General features: G+C 32.6%; 1 protein-coding gene across 1 annotated transcript in view; it reads left to right on the forward strand.

Moving 5' to 3' along the window:
• The first annotated feature begins 15,832 nt into the window (after window positions 1–15,832).
• LOC124538722 (atrial natriuretic peptide receptor 1) overlaps window positions 15,833–18,658 on the forward strand; it is a 355,202-nt gene continuing 352,376 nt past the window's right edge. Inside the window, exon 1 of the mRNA XM_047115881.1 lies at window positions 15,833–16,080. The gene's annotated coding sequence lies outside the window, so the exon portion shown is untranslated. The remainder of the gene's footprint in view (window positions 16,081–18,658) is intronic.

An 18,658-nucleotide genomic window follows, 5' to 3' on the forward strand; every position in this document is an offset into this window, starting at 1 on the left:
CAGATGTCAGTTCCCGGCATTCTAGTTATACCACGGCAGTATTAACATATATGTACTCGTATATGGAAACATTTGCGTAGTTTTATCATTTTCATTCCTGTCATTGAACGTTTCGAGTGGCTGATAAGGTGTTATTTTTGTAATTTGAGATATCTATAAGTATTTTCGTCACGTTCAATATAAATTTATTAAGGTTTGTCGCAGTTCAGCGACTCGTACGAACGAGATGCTATTTGCTATACGGTACAAGATTTTCTTTACACAACGATGATATATCTTGTAACTGAAGTTTAAGTGTCAAATGTCACTACATAACTATTTCCTACTTATAACAACTAGATTTGAATCTGACAAGAAGAGGGAGTAAGTCATTGGTACAGCTTTGTAGTGTAAAACAAAGTAAATAGATATTACTTTTTTTTATCACTATCATTTCATAGTATAAAACTGTCTGTCTGTATGTATGCTTAAATCTTTAAAATTACGAAACGAATTTTGTTGCAGTTTTTTTCAATAGATAGAGTGATTCGTGAGGAAGGTTTGTGTGTATAAAACATGGACTATATAGAAATGAAACGCTGATCATTTTTGAAGTTTCTAATTTGATGTCGTAAAGAAACGAAGTGTGTAGTATATTTAGTATAAGTATTGCACTCGTGCGGAGACGGGTCGAGTCGCTAATTTGATAATAATTCCCTTCGTAATTCATCGTAGGAGAGGCTTTAAAGCAAGCAGTCATATTAACTCGTAAATATTTATTTTCTCTTAAGAAATGTTGTAAATGTCGATGGATTAGTTTATCTTTTGTTTATTATTTTTATTATTTATGAGTTTGCATATTTCAAATGGAGCATCCTCGAAACAAGAGATCCATGCAACTAAATTACTTGCGTTTGGATAGCTACGCCACTGGTTATCAGTTTTCATAATAATAATCATGATATTCTTTATTTGAAAAAATATATTTTCGGTTATTGCTTGCTAAAATAAAGTTGGAAATCACTTCGACACAACATTCTTGGTTAATTGACTTATCGTCAACTTACATTAATAAAAGTTAGTGCCTGTGACGAAGTTTCTTTAATATGACATGTCTAGACTTGATTGAAAGACCACTCGCAAAAACCTAACAAGGCTATACACATATACAGGGTTACAGGTTCTGTCGACCGAAATCCTTTAAGAGAGGATAGATTCCATCATTTCTAACCGATTTGACTATGGAACCCCATATCCTAAACCTAACCCTTCTTAAGTTATTGGCCTTTGAATTTAATTTATAAAAATTACAGATTTTCTGTCGATTGCCTCTTTATTTTTGTTTTGTGTCCCAATTTTGTATTCTTTTTGCTATTTTTGAGTAGAGGATAAGTTGCTTTATTATTTTAAGCTACAAAACTGCCAGTAACTATAACAAATGAGTCGTAGTAGACAGTCAATTGTTAAAAAAATAATTACATTTTAAAAAAATATTTTTTATTTGTAAGATATCTTTAAAAAAGTCTATATATATATATGCTAAAAAATATCTACGGCTCTTCAGCTTTCCGATAAGGTATAATAACATAATTTACTATTAGAATTCTTGGAAAAAAACTTGAAACAAAGACGCCCGAGTAACAAACGTTAAGCCGCTCGCAGCGCCTGTTGTCCTGCAATGAGTGCGAGCGGGACATTTTTCAATGAAAATAGGTACGAGAGGGTTAGGTAAAAACTATTTTGTTGTTATTGTGTGTGCTTTTTGGTAATTTCTTAATTCCTTATTCAGTCTGCTTTCGCGATTCGTCCGTGGTAGATGCGATACATAGTGCTCTTGGTTTTTACTCGATTTGGCCTGTTTTCTGGACTGTTTCTTCCTATTCGGGACTGTGCTTGTTAACTGGACCTTGATTTGTGCTTCTGATTTGGAACGGTTGAATTTTGACTCATGAGTCCACAAGATTCTTCTAAATCGGCGTTGAGTATAAATCTACAGGAGTCTAGTCTCCCCGCAGGATCTCCTTCTTTGATGATATGTACTGGCGTGTAGTGGTAGGGGTAGAGATTGGCAGTATGCACTGTAAACCACACTTTCCACTGTGAGAGTCCAAGTTCTCGAACAACAACATTAGTTGACGTAGTGGGATCCTGTCGAAATCGTCGAATTATCTCATTATCTTGCTCTTCGTCGTCGTCATGAATTCGTAGTCTACCTACGTCTGTTCGTCGTCTTGAAACAGAACCAGTCTCTCTAATTCGCCGATAAACTCCGTCAAAGACACTAATCTCCGGTATACGGTGGCCAGGATAAAGTACTATGTATTCTTCACGGGCTCGTGAAGATACACAGTTGCAGTTCCCATAACAAATCAGAATATCAGCATATTCTTCATTTGTAAAGATCGTCATTTTCATCTGTTTTAAGTCATAAGCACAAATCAAGGTCCAGTTAACAAGCACAGTCCCGAATAGGAAGAAACAGTCCAGAAAACAGGCCAAATCGAGTAAAAAACCAAGAGCACTATGTATCACATCTACCACGGACGAATCGCGAAAGCAGACTGAATAAGGAATTAAGAAATTACCAAAAAGCACACACAATAACAACAAAATAGTTTTTACCTAACCCTCTCGTACCTATTTTCATTGAAAAATGTCCCGCTCGCACTCATTGCAGGACAACAGGCGCTGCGAGCGGCTTAACGTTTGTTACTCGGGCGTCTTTGTTTCAAGTTTTTTCCAAGAATTCTAATAGTACCTTATGTTATTATACCTTATCGGAAAGCTGAAGAGCCGTAGATATTTTTTAGCACATCTGCAGTACAACTGTCATAGACTATTTTAAAGATATCTTACAAATAAAAAATATTTTTTTTAAATGTAATTAATTTTTTACCAATTGACTGTCTACTACGACTCATTTGGTATAGTTACTGGGAGTTTTGTAGCTTAAAATAATAAAGCAACTTATCCTCTTCTCAAAAATAGCAAAAAGAATACAAAATTGGGACACAAAACAAAAATAAAGAGGCAATCGACAGAAAATCTGTAATTTTTATAAAATAAATTCAAAGGCCAATAACTTAAGAAGGGTTAGGTTTAGGATATGGGGTTCCATAGTCAAATCGGTTAGAAATGATGGAATCTATCCTCTCTTAAAGTATTTCGGTCGACTAAACCTGTAACCCTGTATATGTATAAGTATATATTTATACTCGCACATTGATCAGTTTGATAGGAATAGGGACAGGCGTCGTTTATTCGTATATATGAAGTAGAGATAAGCTTTTAATATAGTTTTTCTGGTTCCGCTAAGTCATTTATTTTATTAAAATTACAGTGCTTATAGTTATGCATTTATTAGCGTTTTATTTTGAGTTAGGTAGTTTCACTTTTTTACGGTCACTACCTACTAAATTATACAAATATCGACCGCGTTGCTCTGGACTTAAACCAGGGTCTGGAAGTTGGAAGTAACCAATAAAGTTGATATACTTATTTAAGCTATATTAAACCTAGTAAGAATTTCTCATTGATATAGTGCTAAATATGTACTAGTCCTTCTCGGGAATAAAGTGCCCTCATCACGGCGATGGGGCGGGATTTTCTGGACTGTGCCAAATGAAATGCTGGACTTGAGGATCTTCATTTCGAAAACAGAGGCTTTCCTTTTCCATGGTTCCCGAAGAGGATAAACTCGAGTGTTTAATATCCGCAGAGGGTAATAGTGGTGAGTGGTATTATACGGTACGGTGTTATGGACTGTGGCAACACTTCTCACAGGTGATCCACCTTGGGAACTGCAGGCGGTGGTGTTCGTAAAGGTGTACAGGTTCTGAGTTGAGACGAGAAATACAGCGACCGCCGTTGATTAAGATTGGACAAATCAGAGCCACAGCCTAGCAAGCCCTGGTCGTCCGATAGGAAGAGATGGGAATGAGAAGAAAAAATAGAAAAGTGTGTTTTTTTGCAATTCACACACGATTTCTTGGTGGTAGGGCTTTGTGCAAGCCCGTCTGGGTAGGTACCACCCACTCATCAGTTATACTACCGCCAAATAACAGTACTCAGTATTGTTGTGTTCCGGTTTGAAGGGTGAGTGAGCCAGTGTAACTGCAGGCACAGAGGACATAACATCTTAGTTCCCAAAGTTGGTGGCACATTGATGATGTATGGAATAGTTAATATTTCTTACAGCATCATTGTCTATGGGTGATGGTGACCACTTACCATCAGGTGGCCCATCTGCTCGTCCACCAACCTAACCACCAAAAAAAAAAGATATCAGTGAATTCTAATAATTTAATTAATGAATTTTTTCTTTATCCTGACATATTTTCTCTTCATCGAGTTATATATCAAAACTATTGAAAAGAACTTACTACCACTAACTTCAAAAGAAAGTTTAATGAAAAGCATAATGCTTTATGACAAGTTATGCGGCTTCGTATTCGCGGCTTAAACTCTTGTGGAATAGCGTGAACAGGAATGAAAGAGAAATAAAGCTTTGAGGGATTCTGAGCGCATACTTTTCAGGAAATCGAGGAGTGACTTCCTACCATGATTCTCGCAAAGAGCCTGGGGTATTAGAAATTATAAAATTAATGATTGGTTTATTTATTTAGAGACAAGATGGCCCAGTGGTTAGAACGCTTGCATTTTAACCGATGTTTGCGGTCTCGAACCCAGGCGGGCATCACTGAATCATATGCTTAATTTATGTTTACAGTTCACCTCCTGCTCTTTGGTGAAGGAAAACATCGTCAGGAAATCTGCATGTATCTAATTTCACAGAAATTCTGCTTTTTTATGGTATAGGTTGGCGGACGAGCATATGGGTCACCTGATGGTAAGTGGTCACTATCGCCCATAGACAAGGACGCTGTAAGAAATATTAGTATCTGATGAGTGGGTGGTACCTACCCAGACGGGCTTGCACAAAGCCCTACCACCAAGTATTCCATATATGTATGCCACATATGTATTCCACTAACCCGTATTGGAACAGCGTGGTGGAATATGTTCCAAACCTTCTCCTCTAAGGGAGAGGAGGCCTTTTACTGTTACTGTTATTTACTTATTAAAAATATTTAAGAATCACATATAGGCGTTACCTGGTTTTTCGGAAACAAGGAGGAACACAGCTCATTGAAAGTTACTGTTAAGCAGATGTAAGGTTAAGGAGTCATGGAACTTCTTTCGGATTAGTTGGAATTTATAAGCTGAAATGTCTAGCTTTCGTTAAGAAACTGGATTAATATAACTTTTTAATTTTAAGTTATGCTAAGTTATTGCATCGTTTATAGCAAACTTTACCTGCTTGGATAGCTTTAAGTGGATCTTTTTTGTGAACACTTAGTTATAAACTTAGTTATTTTATAATAAATTTAAAGTTTATTAACATGTATATTAAGTAAACTTATTAATAAGTTACGAAGCATCTCACATATGTATAATATAGCAATTTTAATTTTTTTTTAATTATTTATTTATGTGCTTAAAATGGTCTCAAATTTACTTGCACTAGAAAAATAAGATCGTTTATAAAAAAGTTAAGTAAGATTTAGGTCCTGATGAAAGACCTGTTTTATTTCTAACACCTGTTACGATAAGGCTCTCTTTTCATTATTTTCAATTTATCCATCATTATATTATTTCACACATTATTTTATTATTATCACAGATTTTATAGATGATAAAAAAAAGCGTGGAGTTAATAACTGTTGACTTCCAAGCAGGATATATTAATTTAAATAATCGTATTTAATTAACATGACTTTGTATTTTTTAAATGTTAAAAAAGAGTAACTACTGAGTTTATTGCCGGTTCTACTCGGTAGAATCTACTTTCCGAACCGGTGGTAGCTTAATTGTAAAATGACGATTCAAAATTGCTTGTAAAAGCCTACTTGAATAAAGTTCATTTTGATTTGATTTGATTTGATATTAGACCTTCATTAGTAATACATTTTGTAATTTATACTAATATTATAAATGTTAAAGTAATTGCCTGTTTATCTGTTTATCGCTTTTTCACTACCAAACCGCTGAACCTAATTTCATAAAATTTGGTATGAAGCAAACTTGAACTTCAAGGAAAGATGTAGGTTACTTTTATTGTCCAACACATGACAACTAGACCTCTTTTGAATATGTGCTATTCAAGACAAATCCGTTAAGATATTATTTTATTTTAATACGTTACGAACATTAGTATAAAGGTAATCTATAATTAGTAGTCTCACTATATTTTCACTCGTGAAGCTCCGTCCAATATGATTGCTCGTAGTCTTGCAACGGCATCATCATCTCGCTCCATCGCGCACATGGCATATCCAATTACATTAACGGACGTGTGGAAAACGCATCTAGTAAGAGTCGTCAAGAATCTTACTTTAAACGTTTCTTCTGTCTGTAATCGTATTTACTCAAATCAAATAAAATCAAATCAGTTTTTATTCAAATAAACTTTACAGTGTAGCGTTTTTGAACTGTCGTTAATTAAATAATGCGAGCAGTTTTGGAAAGCAGCCTGTAACGAGAAGAAACGCCAATAATACATGCATAGTTACAAAAGTAAAAAGTACTCTTTTAATGAATAATAAGATTTATTTATTAATTAAGACTTAATAAACTTTGTAATTCACGAGAATCATTAGTTAAACGTATCCTTTTACACTAATTTTATAAAAATAATGATAGCCTCGTCTGTCTTTTGATCTATCAAGGCCAAACCGCTGAACCGAAAATTTGAAATCTGTGTATATGGTACAAAGCAAATCTTCTTCCAGCTGTACACTTAGATCTTTTAAACTACGCGTTTTAAGTTTTTGGCCACAGGTTTACTTGCTTATAATTATAATACTATGAATATTAATGGATGGATTAGACGGCGATAGTCATAAAAGTTCTTCCTAGAGCTCAAGCAATTACATAAACGCCATTCAATAAACGTCACTCCGAGGTCCCGGGCTCGATTCCCAGCCGAGTCGATCTAGAAAATGTTCATTAGTTTTTTATATTGTCTTGGGTCTGGTTGTTTGTGGTATCGTCGTTACTTCTGCTTCTATAACACGTGCTTTAGCTACTCACATTGGGATCAGAGTAATGTATGTGATGTTGTCCGATCTAAGATCTAAGCGTACAGGCGGCGGGATGCAAGTTTGCATTGTGCCATGCACATATAGATTATATAGATTATATAGATTGTAGATTTTCGGTCATTGGAGTTTTTTTTATATTAAATTCTACTTATTTTTTTATTTAATGACTAAATGCGAGGGATAAATTGTAAAATAATAGACTACTTATTATATATCTTTCCGTCAATTTATGTCCGAAGTTTATTGCGTTTTTATTGACTCTGGTACAGGTATTTTATGCGGGGGCTTAAAGGCTTCATAAAACTTTTAAGACCATAACCAAACAATGAAATGAATCTATATTGTTTATGGAGCGAGATCCATGGTTTGAAAAACGAAATAAGGATTTTTGCAAAATCAAAATATATTTTATTCAAGTATTGTGACTTCAGTAGTTCGGGATGGCCAAAATAATATTATCGTTTTACAATGATGCTCCAATCTCTCTAGCTTTTGTTTGAATGCCACCCTATTGTCATTTCTAATGACAGCTCAATCATATTTAAAATAAGAAATGGTGTTACATGCCAGTATAAAATGCTAGTCGATAAAAAATAATATTAATTACAGTTTTACAAATTGTTGACCAATTAATTACAATAATAATTGTATATAATAAAGTAAATTCAATAGCCTCTGCTATATTCATAATATGCAATAATAATGTGATGTAAATTATGATATAGAATCAAATGTCATAAGACCTTATTGAAGGATAAGGTTACTCTTGTAACAGTATGTAAGAAAATAGCGTAGTCCTTCCTTAAAGGCCGGTGCAGTTCTTGCAGATATCCATGGGCGGCGGTAGTCACTCTCCATCAGATGAGCCTCCTGCTCGTTTGCCTCCTATAGCAAAAAAGAGGTAGGTACTTTCAAATTGACATTTTTCAAAACTTTATTTCATAGTCATAAGTGAATCTACCACCGATTCGAAGTTTAGATTCCAATAGGAGCAGAAACGTTGATGGTGGCAAGAGCCCTTTTAATGTCATTAAATATTTTTTTCAGTATTATTCATCAGGCTAATTAATAGCGGATTGGAGGATGTCAATTTTATAATTTTTTGTACTAGATTTCGTATGGAGGATATTTTTTAACGTTTCGATGTTATAGGAGATTTTTTTCACCAAACAGTATAAGGTATTTGTAAATATGATTTCAGTATTATTTATTAGTTTCAATTTATCTTTGTCCACAAATGTCTGTAAATGATTTACTTTTTCTCCTTGACAAGTGAGTCTTAAGCTTCTTTCGGAATGCTGATTTCGTATAATTTCTCTTGCTAAAAACGTTACAAACAATCTATATAGCAGTTTTTCAATTAAATTTAACCTTAATATGTAACATACAATTTTTAAACATAACGCATGGAATTTTTTTTTCTCAAAAGATAAAACATACACTAATTAAGCTACATGCGTGCGTACCTAATTATTTTCATGAAATTAATTACACTCTTTGAAAATGTAAAAACAAGTTCTTAAGTGTAATATTTATTTTCTATTTATTCCTGTGTCGAAAAGGAGTTTTCGTTTTATTATATTTCCGTTATACTGGTTTTATTTTTCTCCGTTCAGCAAAAGGGTTTCTGTTTAAGAGGTAAAATAAACTTATCGAAATAGAAAACATAGTTTGATTCGACATATCTCTACAATAATGTAGCGCAAGTTTTGTATTGGATTTGGTCAAATCGTAAAAAATAAATAAACTGTGCCATTTAATAATTACATCGGAAATATTTATAACACATTACAACAGCAACAACAGCCTGTAAATTCCCACTGCTGGGCTAAAGGCCTCCTTTTGAGGAGAAGGTTCGGAACATATTCCACCGCGCTGTTCCAATGCGGATTGGTGGAATACACATGTGGCAGAATTTCTATGAAATTTGTCACATGCAGGTTTCCTCACGATGTTTTCCTTCACCACTGAGCACGGATGAATTATAAAGACTAATTAAGCACATGAATCAGCGGTGCTTGCCTTGGTTTGAACCCGCAATCATCGGTTAAGATGCACGCGTTCTAACCACTGGGCCATCTCGACTCATATAACACATACTCATTCAGTTATTAAAATGGAGAAGAGTTAAAAGTAATCTTCTTATCGGTTCTTTTCTGTAGAATAAATATTCCGAAATCATTGTAGATATGTATCAACAATTCAAAAGTGGTGATCTCATTTGATTATATATATATATATATACATATATAGTATAGGTTGATGAATAACTGATGGATAACTGGTGAGTGGGTGATACCTACCCAGACAGGCTTGCACAAAGCCCTACCACCAAGTAAAATAAATAGATAGCCATTTCAATGTTCTTACGTAAAATATATATAAAATGTTCAGCGGTGCGGGCTACGAGGCTTTCAATATAAGAATGTTAAATTAAAGAAAAAAAACAACCAAGCAAAAAAATTTAAAATAAGAATTAAGTTTGATTTATCAATAAAAAGGTTATATACATGTTTGTAATATCATTTTAATTAAAGTAAATAAAAAAGTATCTCATTAATTTGGCTAAATAACTTTGAGATTTGTTTAGGAATTAATTATTTTTTACCTTTGCCTTTGCGTAATTATAATTTGATCCTTGTTTGTTAAAGGATTTATTCTTCATCAAAATGTCAGTATATGCTTATTAGATTATACCCTACATAAGGTAAATGACGAAAGGCAAGGCTTTAATATAACTTAATCAAATTCAGCGTTTTCCCTTTAAATAAAATAATTTCGTTTAGAGATTCGTGAGATATTGTTTCGACTTTGTCTAAACGCCGTAAACATGATTGTGAAATTTCATTTATAATATCGTCGCATCAAAATAATATTTTAAGTTGATTTGCAATATTTAAAAAGTAAAGTAAAAAAAGTAAAGTAACAGCCTGTAAATTTCCCACTGCTGGGATGATGCCTCTTTTTCTATTAAGGAGAGGGCTTGGAACACATTCCACTACGCTGTTCCAATGCGGGTTGGTGGAATGTACATGTCGCAGAATTTCGATAAAATTAGACACATGCAGGATTCAAGATGTTTTCCTTCGCCGCCGAGCATGAATTATACGACATTAATTATAAACACAAATTAAGCACATTTAATTTATTATCTATATGTATGTCACCGTAAAATTCTGAATATCGTTAGATTGTAATCTATCTCGCGAGATTTTGAACAGTAGCAAACTGCACAATTTAACGCATTATTATTTAGTAGTTTATAATTTATCGAAGTAATTTTAAATTCAATTATAATAACTCTATACTAAATAACGAAATATAATGAAACTGAAAATCGAAATTATATAAGTTTTATTCTAAAAATAAACGTTAACAATCTTTCGGCAGTTTATAATTGATCGAGATAGATTATAATCTAACAGTAGACGAGTATACAGTTTTACGACGACATATACATATTATCTAGGCTATCATCATGTTTATATCGCCTGTCTTATATTATTATCATTATTATCCAGATTATTATTATTAATCTTCATATTTTATCTGATGAAAATTTATGTACTTATACATGTATATATTTTTTGAATCTCTATTTAAATTAAAGCTAAGTTTTTTGAACTTGGTAGTATGGCAAATCTCGTCTGGTGGGAATCGCTCAGTATAATCTAACGCCACGCAGTTTCGGTTTGACAACGGAGATCAACTTAGTTTCCAATTTGGTGGTGGTACCCTTACCAACAGGTAATCAGATGGTCCTTCCGCATATAAATAGTATAAAAAGTAAATTTATCAAAGCGATCTCTCTATACCTTGTTAGGAAAAATATGTCAAAATTTACTCGCTTGTATCTTTACAAAGCCAGATTTCCATATTTCAAACATTGAATACACGTGAACTTCTTTGCAAACTTTTATCCCCAATTTCACCTTCTTGGGTGATGAGTTTATGATAACATTGTAACGTCTGCTATATATATGTGTAGATAAATAAATAGATATGAAATATAGATAAATAAACAGTTGGTGGCTTATTCATGCAGCGCCAATGTGTTGAAGTTTATCATCAAATGACTCATAAACCCGACCGCCACCTATTTTATGAAAAATATTACCTAATTGTAAGATGCAAAAATGTTTTTTAAATATAAGATCATTAAATGGAGAATGATAGTTTGTATGAGATATGAGATGAGTTGAGAGATGAACTTCCAAAAGCCTACTAAAGTTTAATATGGAAAACCTATGCAAAGTATTTTCTAACCTATTTTGACGACTTCCGTGATCGAGTGGTGTGTTCACCGGTTTTCATGGGTACGCTAAATACGCTAAAGTACGGTAAATCATAAAAAAGTTATTTTAATATATGTGCCGTGTATATACATATGCATTGAGTAAGAAAGGGCTATTTTTAATATTTGATATAAGAAGCAGTATTTCCAATTTTAATATATTATGTATAGATTTAGACGACAAACAAACAACGATAACAAAATTACAAATCAACAATCTGCCATGTTTTGACCATATATTTTAACTATACCGAAGCGAAGATATCTAATTTTTTTATTATTTTTTGTCTCCACAGACAGTCATCCATGTCTTTGGTATATTTAAATTATTTGAATATGGCCTTTTTTATAACCAGACAGTATCCCTTTTAATTTAATTTAATTTTTCTTAATTTAAAAGCGAAAGATTTAGAGACACGATTAAAAAGATACCTCTTTATAATTTGTATAGATATAGATTCGAGTTGTGGTCGTACCTTTTTTAATTAACTTGACGTTTCAAAAGAGTCCTCTGTGGTTACTGACTGGTTCTGAAAGCTCTTCCATGTCACCTGAAGAAGTTTACTTACCTCGATTTTAACGATAATTCTGTAGATACAAGCACGAAAATGTTGTTTGTAACATCATAAAATTAAAATTAAAAAAACGTTTATTTGATGGATATCAAATACATTAAATATCGATGACCCAATAAGGCTCTTTTGTCGGTTCCTCTCAAGTATGAGGTGTTTCTCTCCGAGGCGATGAGAGATAATTGTCAATTAATGTGCACTTATATCGACTAAAGAGACTTGAATCTCTGTTGAATATTAAGAAATATTTAGAGTTAACCTCAGATTTTATACAGCGAATAAATATATCGTTTTATATGTTGTTCATATGATAGCGATTGTTTTAAATGTTTATAGAATTCTTGCAACAAAGTAAACGGTTACACCATGTTAATATGCAAATCATTGTGTTAGGAATAGAGAAGTAACGAGCGGTAGATAAGCATCTAAGTTGTTCAAAATCTATCACTTCACTATTTATTCCTCTGGTGTTCTGGTGGACTTAGATAATAAAATCTTTTAATCGGTGGTAAAGTTTTTGTCAAGTAGATAGTCCTCATCACATGTTTACTGCCAAACAAAAACTCATTAACGTTGTGTTCCATTTTATCATCTTAATTTATAAGATTTAAGGGCCTTGACATTATAAGGAGGTATGAATATTTCTTACAGCGCCAGTACTTAAGGTGTAAATTATTAACCTTCAGGTAGTCGTATTGACAATCCGCCATCGTAGCTTAAAAAAAGGAAAGAAAATCTTCAAGAAAAGAGCGTAATCTTTTCTTAAAGGTCGACACGCGCGGTATTGCAGATGTCCTTGGACGGTGGTAATCACTTTCCAAACTCAAACTCAAACTCAAATTCCTTTATTCAATATAAAAGCATTACACTTACTTATTGATTGTCAAATAAACACTACCACCGGTTCGGAAAAAGGAACACCCTGACCTGAGAAGAACCGGCGAAAGAAACTCAGCGGGTCTTTTTTTTCTGTTATGTTTTTTTTGTCAAATTTATAAGGTACATAGTAGTATATGATTAGAAATAGCCAGGAGGCGATAGTTTCATTCCCAAGGTGTGCTATCAAACATAAACTCGCTAATTGTATAGTAACCTTTTGCACACAAGCGTTCCTTAACATTTTTCAACCGACTTCCAAAAGGAGGAGGTTATCAATTCGTCTGTATTTTTTTTTTCTTTTTTCTTTTTTTTTTATGTTTGTTACCTCATAACTTTTCACTGGGTGGACCGATTTTGATAATTTTTTTTTTTGTTTGAAAGGTAGTGCTTCCCGTGGGGTCCCATTTTTTTATTTTTTTTTCCGATGATGGTATCCATGTGAAAACGACATAAGTCTTAAATTTGCATTATGTATATGCGCGACAAATAGGTGAATAACTGAAAATCACGTTAACCAATTTTGATAATTCTTTTTTTATCATAAAATATATACTTCAAGGGTAATTTGGTGAAAGTTTGGTAAGGTTCTGAGCACAGGATCCATGACAAAGTAACGGAACGGAAGGGAACGGAACAATTCTGAGGAGCACGTTAGCGATACTCGGTCGAATCTTTTATTTATAGGTTATTTGGATATTTGAGTCACCTTCCGTAATGTGGTTATGTTTATGTAATTATCATAGTCGAATATTATAATCAACTAGCTACCCACCCCGGCTTCGCACGGGTGCAATACTGATACTAAATATACTACAGAATTTGTTTATATACGACATGACATCGCAAACTTCTAAAATTATCAGTGTTTCTTTACTATATTGTTCATGTTTTATATACACAAACCTTCCCCTTGAATCACACTATCTTTTAAAAAAACCGCATCAAAATCCGTTGCGTAGATTTAAAGATATAAGGACAGAGAAAGCGACTTTGTTTTATACTATGTAGTGATGGAACTCCTATACGGCTCGCAGTTAGGGTGCGATATGGGGCAGAATTTCTTACTATCTTTAATCAAATTTTGTGTATGTGATGTGATGTCATATGATGTACGAAATATAGTTAATCTTTTTCAAAGTTTTTTTGCTGAGTTCGATTACAGCTCTTTCGAGGGATCCTTGTAGTTTACGCCGCGTGACGTATTAAATCCGCATTTTCGAAAGTCTATTTTTGCTTTATTCGCAAGTTTCCTTTGAAATTGTCCTCGAAGTAGTTTCTGACTCATATAAACGGAACGTTTAATCTATCTATATTAAAAAAAATTAGTCAACATCAGCTTCACTTAAAATCAAAAAATAAATAAAATTTTAACAAAAAGAAAAACCGACTTCAAACAAAACACTATTTTAAAACAAATGAATATGCACGAAAAAGTAATAAAAATAATTGCGTATTCAACATATTTTTTAGAGTCTTCCTAAGTTAAATGAAATGAAAAATATTAGACTACTTAAAAGTCGATTAACGATTATATCATGTAGTTATAATTATTGTTATATTTGGAGTCGGTGTCAGCCAATAAAACCCTACAGTATATCTATCAAAAAACAATACGAGAATACTTTGACAAATATGTTTTTTACAAATTACCTTTTACACAATAATATACTGGATCAATCAAGGGGCTCGTATCGCTTCTTTCTTTTGATTGTTGGGGCAAGGGCACCGTGGCTGACACCGGCTCCAAATATACCAATAACTATAACTACATGATATAATCGTTAATCGACTTTTAAGTAGTCTAATATTTTTCATTTCATTTAACTTAGGAAGACTCTAAAAAATATGTTGAATACGCAATTATTTTTATTACTTTTTCGTGCATATTCATTTGTTTTAAAATAGTGTTTTGTTTGAAGTCGGTTTTTCTTTTTGTTAAAATTTTATTTATTTTAAATTTGGCAACAGAAGCATTTTGAACGCTTTCTGGGATCCTGTTGTAGAAGCGTATATATTGCCCCACAAAAGAGTTACTGACTCTATACAGTCGAGTAACAGGTGAGACGTCTCATTTGCCACTTATAACATAAAAAAAATATCAACAAGTTTTCTTGAATATAATAGCCTCTTTATCAGCCCCAGTGATCAATTTATATTATTAAAAGAAAGATCTCTTGCCTAACTTATTCGTGAAGTCTGGATTGTAGTTTGAGCTAAAACTAGGACCCATTAAAGGCCACCCATAATTTCTCCTTCGTGGCCATATTGAGACGAGCTGTCTTCATGACTCTTTCGCTTTTCAAAACAAACCATGATACAATTGGTATTAGAACGATTTGATCGAGTCCATCTAGATGGACTAATAATGAGGTCATCATTACTACATATATAGTATTTTTACCAATAATGTATACTTATCTATTTTTTCATCAGATAAACTCAGTCTGTTTGTCCTCAATTGAACCCGTAACCTTCGGTTAAAATTCAAGGGTTTTATTTACAGAGCCATCTTAGTGCTCGGTAAATAAATTTTCAATAGAGTATATAAATTGAATGAATAAAAAAACACTTTTTTATTTTTAAATCCTTTATCTATCGTTTGTTATTAAAGTTATTAAAAAAAAAAAGAAATCATAAAAAGTAGGAAGATCAAATATATACTTAAAAACATATTTAGATAACTGAATGTTTATTTATACAGCATTGATCAGTAATTGATATTCACCTAAAGTTTTCTCGTTGTAAACATTACGCAGCCATATTACGTAGGTACGTCGCGACAATACAATCAGAAATCACATCCGCGTATCAATTATTTCGAATACCATATCTAACACTCGACCAGCGATAAAGTGGTTTATATTAAAATCTGTTATCACTGGGATATATTAATTTACTTAATATAATAATTGACTTACAAAATATATCTTATCAACAGCGATAAAGTATTTTAGCGTCCGAGATACTTTTAATAATTTTAGTCGTTTTTATTTATTTGTGGCGTGTAAACGCGCTTTTTTTTTAAATATAGAATACGTTCTAGGGTTGTTTAAAGTTTGTTCGTGAAATTTTTCCGATTCGAATCTTTCGAATCTGATTCTGTAATCGTCAGTGTGTTTCGGACAAGCGTGCGGGTCGCACGTACGTTCTTCCGACATTTTACGCGAATGTGTTGAAAGTTCGGAGTTTTATACTGTGATACGATTGTGTTCTATTTATTTTTAATCTATTGGATTATTTTCGGATGTTTATGGTAAGTTTTTTTTAAACTATATTAAAAAAAAAACATTATAAAAAGTTACCTAGGATAAATGTTATATTGTTTTAAAATAGGCTATTAGTTAAAAAAATTGAAGTTTTCTTTTGTAAATTAATGTCAATCTTACATTAAAACATACTTTTAATGTAAATAACAATTATATTTGACGTAAATTAATATGTATTATGTTATCATGGGTGTTAATATATCATTCCAAATTGGTAGATATACGTAATATGCAGATTAAATTATTTATAAAAAATGATTACCTAAATAAACACTTTTTTTAATTGATTCGATTTTGCGGTAGTTTACAATCATAAAACTACCGCTGTATAGCAATACATATACGTATACGATATATTGCATATACGATTTCGATTGTGACTGAGTCAGTATACAGTGCTAACTTACCTTACAATGAAATCAATTCCTTCGTCTGTATTTCTAAATAAAAACCAATTTGAATGCATCAATATTAGTTGAGCTGTTAAAAAATAATTAGTATCTTATCTGTTTTGAAGTGGTCAAACAGTATTTAACGTGCAATCAAAAATATATGTTATCAAATCAAATCAAATCAATTTTATTAAAGTAAACTTCACAATGAAGTATTATAAGATCGTCGATATTTAAATTATACCGTTTCGGAAAGCTGCCTCCAACGAGAATAAACCGCAAGAAACTCGCATAGTTGCTCTTTTCAAATAAACAGATTTATAATGCTGTTCTTTACAATAATTAGTGTTCTGTGATGGAACCCAAGCCTAAGTTCACACGTTTTTTTTTTATAAATATGTTATTTATGGTAGGGCTTTGTACAAGCCCGCCTGGGTAGGTACCACCCACTCATCAGATATTCTACGGTGAGTGAGCTAGTGTAACTACAGGCACAAGGGACTAGTTCCCAAGGTTGGTGGCGCATTGAAAATGTAAGGAATAGTTAATATTTCTTACTGCGTCATTGTCTATGGGTGATGGTGACCACCTACCATTAGGTGGCCCATATGCTCGTCCGCCAAGATATTCCATAAAAAAATCTATAATGAGATTTATTTATTTAGTCTTGTTATGGTCTTGTATTTCGGGCACCCCATTAGACCAAAGTATTCTTGCTGTGTTTATAATTATATTTTTTCAATACATTAATAACATTTGAGAATATATGAATGACAGGAAATAAAATTGATATTAAAATGTTATGTGAATTGAAACAACAAAAATAAGTATTATTAATGATATGCAAATCTGTAAGTAAAAGAAGAGATTGATATGGAAGGGTCGCCTCGAGGGAGAACAATCCTATTCCCTTTATTTAGTCACGTAAAAGAACATTCGTTACAAAAAATAGTAAAACCTCATTGGAGGTATTTTTTTATTGCTTGGTGAATCGATAATATACATATATTGATATAACACTTCATATATCACAGACATATTAAAATAACTATTCCAGCTATTAAAATCAAAATAAACTTTATTCGAGTAGGCTTTTACAAGCACTTTTGAATCGTCATTTAACAACTATTTTAAGTGAAGCTACCACCGGAGCTGAGATGGCCCAGTGGTTAGAACGCGTGCATCTTAATCGATAATTGCGGGTTCAAATCCAGGCAAGCACCACTATATATATGTGCTTAATTTGTATTTATAATTCATCTCGTGCTCGGCGGTTAAGGAAAACATGGTGAGAAAACTTAAATGTGTCTAATTTCATCGAAATTAGGCCACATGTACATTCCACCAACCCGCATTGGAACAGCGTGGTGGAATACGTTCCAAACCCTCTCCTTAATTGAAGAGGAGGCCTTATCCCAGCAGTGGGAAATTTACAGGCTGTTACGTTTTACTACCGGTTCGGAAAGTAGATTTTACCGAGAAGAACCGGCCAGAAACTCAGTACCTAGTTACTCTTTATAAACATATAATTCGAATTTAACAAAGTTAGAATGTTAACAGGGAATACGACTCATTATAAGTAACTCATAATAACTAAAGTAATAAAAAAGGATGCGTTTATGTATGAAATGCCTAACTTACTACAAAACCAATATATACATTACATTTTTAGTTCAATGATATCGTCCTAATAAATTTCGGACATGGCAACTCTATTAAGGAAGACCAACCAACTACAAAAGATATATTATTATAGTTTTAGTACATAATACTTTTAAATTTAGAACACTAATTATTATAAAGAACAGCATTGTATATCTGTTCATTTGAAAAGAACTATGCGAGTTTCTTACCGAAATGATGGTAGTATTTAATTGTCTACAAAAACTCTTCATTGTGAAGTTTACTTAAATAATTAATTAATTATTGATTTGTTTTGATTTGATAAATAAATTAGTTGCTCTTCGCAGTATTCCATATAAGCTTTGATTATTGATATGGCAAGCGTGAATCTCATAGTCTGTTGTGTATATATCTAAATTAATATTGATTGTTTTAATAGAAACAGCGACAAAAATTGTGTAAATATGACAAGTAAACACGAACTTCTGATAATAAATTCATCTTTCTTTTAGCCATTTTTTTTAATAAGACTATTTGTGCCCCGCGACTG

This window comes from Vanessa cardui, chromosome 21, assembly GCF_905220365.1.
Source record: "Vanessa cardui chromosome 21, ilVanCard2.1, whole genome shotgun sequence".
NCBI classification, from domain to species: Eukaryota; Metazoa; Arthropoda; class Insecta; order Lepidoptera; family Nymphalidae; genus Vanessa; species Vanessa cardui.